Here is a 7,339-nt window from a genome sequence, read left to right as displayed (position 1 = left end):
ATAAAATATCTGGCTTATTTTGCAATTTTCGACACATATTCTTCTGAACTTTTATTAAAATGTAAATTAAAATATATGTATTAAACATTTTTAACACATTTTATATAAATTCATAAATATTTGAAATCGTGCATACTCTTTTTAAGCGTACTTCCAAAGCAAATGTTGTATTAAGTTAATTTCAACAATTTGCACCATAATTGTTTATATATTTATCTGTACCCTAAATACTCATAATAATGCGTTTAGATTATGTGCAACTGACATTCAATAACGCAATCCCCTATGTTTGCATATAACGGCTTAAGGGAATCTAACCAATTCAAATAACACAACACAGTTAGAAGTAGATCGTCTTAAACAAAACAGTAATCTTACATAATTAATAATGTATTGTATCGAATTCAGGGTTGTCATCAATGCCCCATACTATAGGGCCATACAGTATAACTGGCGTTACTAAACAATCACATATAGCTAGTCGGTTTTGACATCTGTTTTGACAAGGCTAAAAAGCAATGAAAGGTGATTGTATTATCCTAATGCTTGTTCCTTTATTCTTTTAACAGTATTGGAAATATGTCTAATGTCGTGGAATTTTACTCTCAGGTACACAAAACCATTACGAATATTGATACCATCGTTATTTACTGAAAATGATTAAATTCCCCAGCTATTTAAAATATGCCTATTTCGTTTTATTAAAATTTGTTTTAACATGCCATTTAATAAGTTTATATGTTTATTTCGTTGAGTTTGTTCGGACGACTTACTGATTTAGTAGTAACTAAACAGTATATAGTTCGCAAATTATAGCATAAATGATACAAACCAATAGCAAATGCAAATTTAGAAAATATTATTAACATTTATAGCATGTCTTATATAATTTTCTAGCAAAATGGCAATCGTATTTCATTAAAAGAAAATATGATATTTTTGTATATACATGATTTAACTTGCATTTATATGTTTTATCATAGTTAGCATGTTGGCAGATTACATCATTGTACCTGTATTGCTTTGTGATAACTATATCAATTTCCGTGACATAGTCAATGAAACACAATATAACTTATGTTTATGCAACAGTTTATTTTGATAATGGTTTGTAAGATACAAATACAATCGGACGTACATCGCTTGTCTTTGAAATCGAATTTAAGAGGATTAAATACAGATTCACCTTAACTGTTCATTCAGTATCGTTAATATGAAGAAAATATGTTTTGAAATGACATCAATTATAGGGAGATAAAATTCTTGCAAATCAATAAAAAAATCAGTTTCATTATTGAACAATTCACGGCTTTTATAATGTTACATGTTAGATATCGTGTTTCTGACTTCGTCTACAGTAAAAGCACAAACATGCTTGTAAAATAGTGTAATACGCATGAATTGCATGTTATACACATAATTCGATTATTGTCTATAATGGTAGAAAAAAATCCCATGTTGATATCATAACTATTTGAACCATGTTTGTTTTGATATCTGTGTATGTGTCACCAACAATGTTTCGAATGGTATTTTCTTATTTTCTCTTATGTATGTTTTTCTTAATTGTAATAATCACGTTTGAAATTCCTTTTAAGGCAGACATTTTTATTTCTTGCATGTTAAAAACCCAGTATTTTTTACATTACAGAGCTAACATTTAGAGATTATCTTAAATCCATAAAACTCTCTTTTGTTATGCGTGCATGTCTCATTAAACCACAAAGCTTTTTTTTAAACATCGTTTTGCATTTGTTGCGGCCCGTGTCAGTTTAACATTTAAGCTGAAAAGAGATTTAAAAATAGCTGTCGAACATTTAAGCTGAAAAGAGCTTTAAAAAAAGCTGTCGATACAAAAATCCAGATTACAACGCCTGATAACAGGTAATTTGTAATGTTATCGAAAATACATCTTTTCGCTTTTTAAATATTATTTGATTTTTTTTTATATTACTTTGTTCAATTTATTAATATATTAAAATTCACAGGGAATATCACACAACTTCGGCTAACTAACGCTATGTTTCAATAATGACAATAGATGTTTTGAGAGTTTCATACAAACAGGCTAAACAGATAACACATACATACACAAACACAAAATAGTTGTACATCAACCGTTGCCTCTTTTGTATGTCTTCATATTTTAAAAGTTTATTATTTAAAAAAAAGCATGTTAATTAGAAAAAAAAGTCGTATTGAGACAAATGGATATAAAAATCATGTCTCTAGTATCGGTGTGTATGAATGGTTTGTTTTCGCGTAACAAATGGGTGAATAATATATTAAAGAACTATTAAAGATGCTTCAAAAATGACATATATTCGTATATTTGTATTTGTCGTCATGCATTATAATATATATGTTTTGTTTCATTTCGAAAAAAAGTCAACGAATGTCCTTCTTCAATCAAGAAATGACGTTTGTAAAAGCAATTTAAATTTCACATGTGGTCAAAGCCTACTTTCCTGGCAAACAGAAGAAAAAGTGCTTCACTTATTGCCGTATTGTTTTCCAATTTCGATAACCAATTTTGAAACCCATTCAGAACCGCCTTTCGTCATCAGTTGTACCGCCTGTGAAAGTGCGAATGAGAATCCCTCGAAGTCCGCAGTCACAAACTTGCCATTGTGGGAGCTGCTACCACAGTTCCATCCCCACTTGCAGAGATCAGCTGAAAGGATCCAGTTTGTAATTCTATTATGTCAGTGTCAATAACTTTGATTACACTGGTTCGATATTTTAAGTTTTGTTAAACCGCCGATGGATGTAATAGAGGTATCAGAGAATTTGACAAAAAATAATAAATAAGCAGCGACGACAGTACACATACTGTTCTACTGTAACATGAAACGATTAATTAAACCCATCCACTTATTAGAAATACGTTTTGTGGGCATGACAGATTGCGCAATGCATTCGAATGATGGATTTTGTAAAGAGGTTAGTTATAACACTCGATTCGGTGAACCAAACTAAAAAATAGAAAATGCTAAAGCTTAACCTTACAATTGTGTTTGGAAGTGTTTCAAACGATACGCATATGCTTTTTTAAAAAGAAATTTTTTAACCGATCAACCCGTTATATCCACTTTTCCTATGATGACATGATGATAACGTATACAACTGAATAAAATTCGCATTTATGCAAACGCAGTTTTTATGAATAGTCTAAATGGTATTTAATAACTATGCATTATATAACTGATTATTCAGATTAAATCCAAAAGGATTAATTTGAGTTACAAGCTACTTACCAATGTGTGTACCATTGTAACACTTCATTTTACCCAGTTCATTGATGTACATATCCGAATTATCTGTAGCACAGACCCATTTCCCTTTTGTTCTAATGAATATAAATGGTAAATTACACAAAGAATATGAGAAACATTTGTAAAATAATGCAAAAAGTGTGTTTTTGCTGCACACGTTATGTCGTCAAACATGCTTACAAAACACATAACATACATCGACGTTTAAATATATTTCTTAATCCCATACAATTGTAAAAATTGTTTATTTCAAGCGGATCTTGCGATGAGTATTTATTATACACCTCAATAAACTTGAGGCCTTAAGGAGGCTTGTTCAGTTTGAACAAATATATTTTAAAAAGATGCATATATAATATTTTAACAACCAACATAAATTACCTGATTAAGAACATTTTTCAAAAAGTCATCTATTTAATTCGGCATAATATATTACATGGATTGTATATACGTATGCTGTTATAAAGTCTGAAATATTAGCGTGGTAAGTATGATGTCCTTTACCTTGCGCTACAACCAGCTGCTGGGCATGTGAAACTGTCTAACTGTATCCAGGTTCCTTGATTCGTCATTCTGAAAATATTAATTGCCAGAAAATCAATACAGACATATACCCATTTAGACTATTTTAAAGTAGTTCTTTTTTTTCAAAAATTGCAAACGTTGGCATTTGTATGAAAATAACACTCTTTACGGTGTGATGTTAAATAACGTAAAGTTTCTGATATAACTATTGTTCATCGTTTTATCTTCAACGTAATTATTTATCATCACTCTTGCTTTTGATTAAATATTTCTTGTAAAAGTTGAAAAATAAAAAGCTTGAAAGTTTTTGCAATTATAACATGACGCAGCGGTGAAATACGTAAATAATAGTAGTATGTTTCCTATTTTCAAGGAACATGTTTAAGAAATGCAAATTTTTACAACATAAATTGTTTACTTTTAAACAATTACATACTATAAATGATTATACTACTTTGTCGTCTAAACGGTTAATATTTTGCTACGTTTATATCTTCCATTTTTACTTTTAAACTAACTTATATACTAACAATTAATTTCATCAAATAACGAACCGCGAGCCATAAATACTTGTAGAATATATTGTGTTGCATAAAATAACAGACCAAACTTCATCCCGATATTATTTATGGACGCGTATATGGTCATTTGTTTATTAATAATTTTAGTTAAAATAGTCGCCTTCCTTATGTTTCAGAATAAAACACCATGTGAGGCCAACTTTGCTAATGAACAGTCTATACAGCGACATCCCCGATAAAGAATTCATGGAACGAATCTTAGAGAAAACAGTTAGGTAGTATAATACTTGCTTTACGTTATTATAATGAATCTGTCATACTGAGCAAAAAAACACACTATATTTTGAACTTTTGGCAGCTATACATTGCAACCATTTACACTAACACTGACCAGGTAGCCTAAAACAAAAGCGTTAAACATGAAATAATAAGTTACTAATTATTGGTAATTGTTAACGCCGAGGACAAATACAAAAAGTAAAGCGTGAACCATATATAAGTATGTGATTTAACTTTTAGATTTACTATATATTATTATCATTATTTATTGTATATTTTATCCAAAGTTACAATGAATGTGGTCCGTAGGGGACGATTCACACTTTGATGATTTAGCTAAATGAGATCACCAATTCATCCTTTCAAATCTAGAAAATCACTAACTCAGTTTTAGCAGCGTTACGGACGTTTTTCATTTCATGTAAAGATAGACTCTGTGCGTGAATCATATGCGTTCAAACGGTAAATCAACGTTTTTGTTCTACATACTTGTAAACTGTTTGTATACCAGTACATAGTTTTGAATAAAGAATAACCACCGAGTAATTTCAAAAAAATCAAATATTTTATACTTTGAAGAATATCACTCGTTACTACACTTTGTTACGGCAAGTGGCTAAACTACTTTAATGTTGAAACATTTTTATTTTAAAATAAGCAAGTTGTGATGTATGTGATTGTAATAAAATTAAGTATTATCTAGGGAGGAACTGGCTCTTGGTCAATCCCAAATCATCATCATTTTCGTATTCTCACAAACGTCCATACTGTAATCTTTACTATGCTCCTTATACAAAATTGACGTATTTAGAGTTCCGATGAATTTCCGCCAATACAGATCGGAACATCAAGTACGTATACAGGTGATTATTTGTGAAGCGTATTTATACTTCAGTTTGCGACTAGACTGTTACCTATGTATAGTGCATTTGAATGGCAGGTGTAACGTGATATCCACGTATTATTTAAACAATGATTTACCAAAGCGTGTGTCATTATGAAGTGTATCGTATGTCAACTGTTTAACAATATTAGCTATAAAGGTTCTCATAGCATGAAGTAATACTTTATTACACAAATAATGTTGCACTGCAAAATATATTAACTTAAAAACAGTCGCATTATCTAGGGCGTATCGCCGATTAATACTTAACGCATGAGACGTGTTCTTTGTTTGGAAAACAACTCTTTTTAAAACTGTCTTATATTAAAAAAGACTTATGCATGACATTTTTGCTGCTATGAAAAATGTTAAACATGTATGTTCGTCTTATAAAAACATCATTAATCAAAATTAGAAGAAAAAAAGCATGATAATTGAGTTAAAGCAAAAGAATCCCGTTGATTTATTTATAAAAGTCTTTCTTTCAGAACATTATTATTGTGTAGCATTTTATCTATAACCAGATTAATCGCATTTTAAATACCTCTCGACTTGTACTGTGGGAAACAAAATAAGTATAATTATACCGCTTATAACAGATAAAACTTTTAAACGTTATAATGTATTAAGATAAGATAAAATAAGTTTTATTTAAAGTTGGCAAGACAGCAACATATACAAACATAAGCTCATGTGAGCTGTTGAACCGACTATAAACAAATACAAATGTTTTACAAATAAATCCCATAAACGTTACAGTAGAGCAATTTGTGACAAACTGTCATCACCGAACAGGACAATTCTTTCAAATACAATGTATAAAAATATATTACATACGTATTTATTTATCAGCAGTAGAGTTTGTGGAGCTGTGAACTTTTTGCGACGGACATCTTAAAAGTTTAAGTTTCTTTTTATTGGGCGTATGTCGCATGACCTATAACTGTTATAGCTATTAGAAACTTATTCACTAGTATGTGCAATTGCGCACCTTGTTATTGCGGCTCAGTTATCACGACAACAGTAAGAATTAGTGCAAATCAGCACACTGACACATGTCAAATAAACCATCTTTCTAATTAGTTTTTGTTTAATTTCCGATAACTAATAATAGTTGACTTATCTTGCAGTCGATATGAAACTTCAGTTTAAAGAGGTTGCATTCCGCTTTAAATACATTATTCGTTGTTTGTGAAGCATATTATAAGTTGAAAATTGGTAAAATGCAAATACATACTTATCATAAACGTACTATATTCAGGGCTAACTAGCTCAACTACCTTTATCTTTTTGTTTATATCTTACAAATTTTGCTTATCAATCCAATGTATAGATATATGTGTTTTCTTTCAATTTATACTAATATTTACTATTTATGATTGAGAAAATCTTATAGCGTGTGAACGACGCAAGATAAACATAACCAACTTATTTAATTAAATTATGGAACGAAACATAACAGTAATTCAACCATTGTCAATTGCTGTTTTACTGTTGATAATTGAAGTTTTACAATAACAGCGAGAACATGAAGGCTACAACTCATCAATAAAATACATTATATAATAAGTACCTTACTTTGCGTCGCCTTCGTCCAAATAATCATTTACCGTAAAAAAGAGGAAGTATATTAGTTGAGATAAAATTCAGAGAATGTTCTTTTCGCCCTTATATGAAAGAGGAAGTTGATTACGTGTCGGAATAAATTTAACAAAAGTTAGAAATGTTACAAATATAAACGTGTGAAGGTATTAATAGCAAAACAAGGCCGAAGTATTTTATTTAAATGAAAATTATAAAAAAATGTATCATAGCGCTTAAGATGATAATTTCATTGAAAAATGCTTAACACATAT

At 29.9% G+C, this 7,339-nt stretch overlaps 1 long non-coding RNA gene across 3 annotated transcripts; it reads right to left on the bottom strand.

The window, feature by feature from the left end:
* Window positions 1-1,075: 1,075 nt before the first annotated feature.
* Window positions 1,076-7,129, bottom strand: LOC127838935 (uncharacterized). Of its 3 annotated transcripts, none has more exons than XR_008030046.1 (4): window positions 7,062-7,129; window positions 3,780-3,848; window positions 3,258-3,349; window positions 1,076-2,674 (listed from the first exon to the last, which is right to left on the bottom strand). It is a non-coding gene; the product is annotated as an uncharacterized LOC127838935 (long non-coding RNA). The 3 variants fall into 3 exon arrangements; XR_008030045.1 differs by having other exon boundaries at window positions 7,057-7,105; XR_008030044.1 differs by lacking the exon at window positions 7,062-7,129 and having other exon boundaries at window positions 3,780-3,859.
* Between the last annotated feature and the right edge of the window lie 210 nt (window positions 7,130-7,339).

Source organism: Dreissena polymorpha, chromosome 7 (assembly GCF_020536995.1).
Source record: "Dreissena polymorpha isolate Duluth1 chromosome 7, UMN_Dpol_1.0, whole genome shotgun sequence".
NCBI classification, from domain to species: Eukaryota; Metazoa; Mollusca; class Bivalvia; order Myida; family Dreissenidae; genus Dreissena; species Dreissena polymorpha.
Note: the sequence above shows the minus strand (reverse complement) of the source record. Positions and strands in the feature narration are given on the sequence as shown.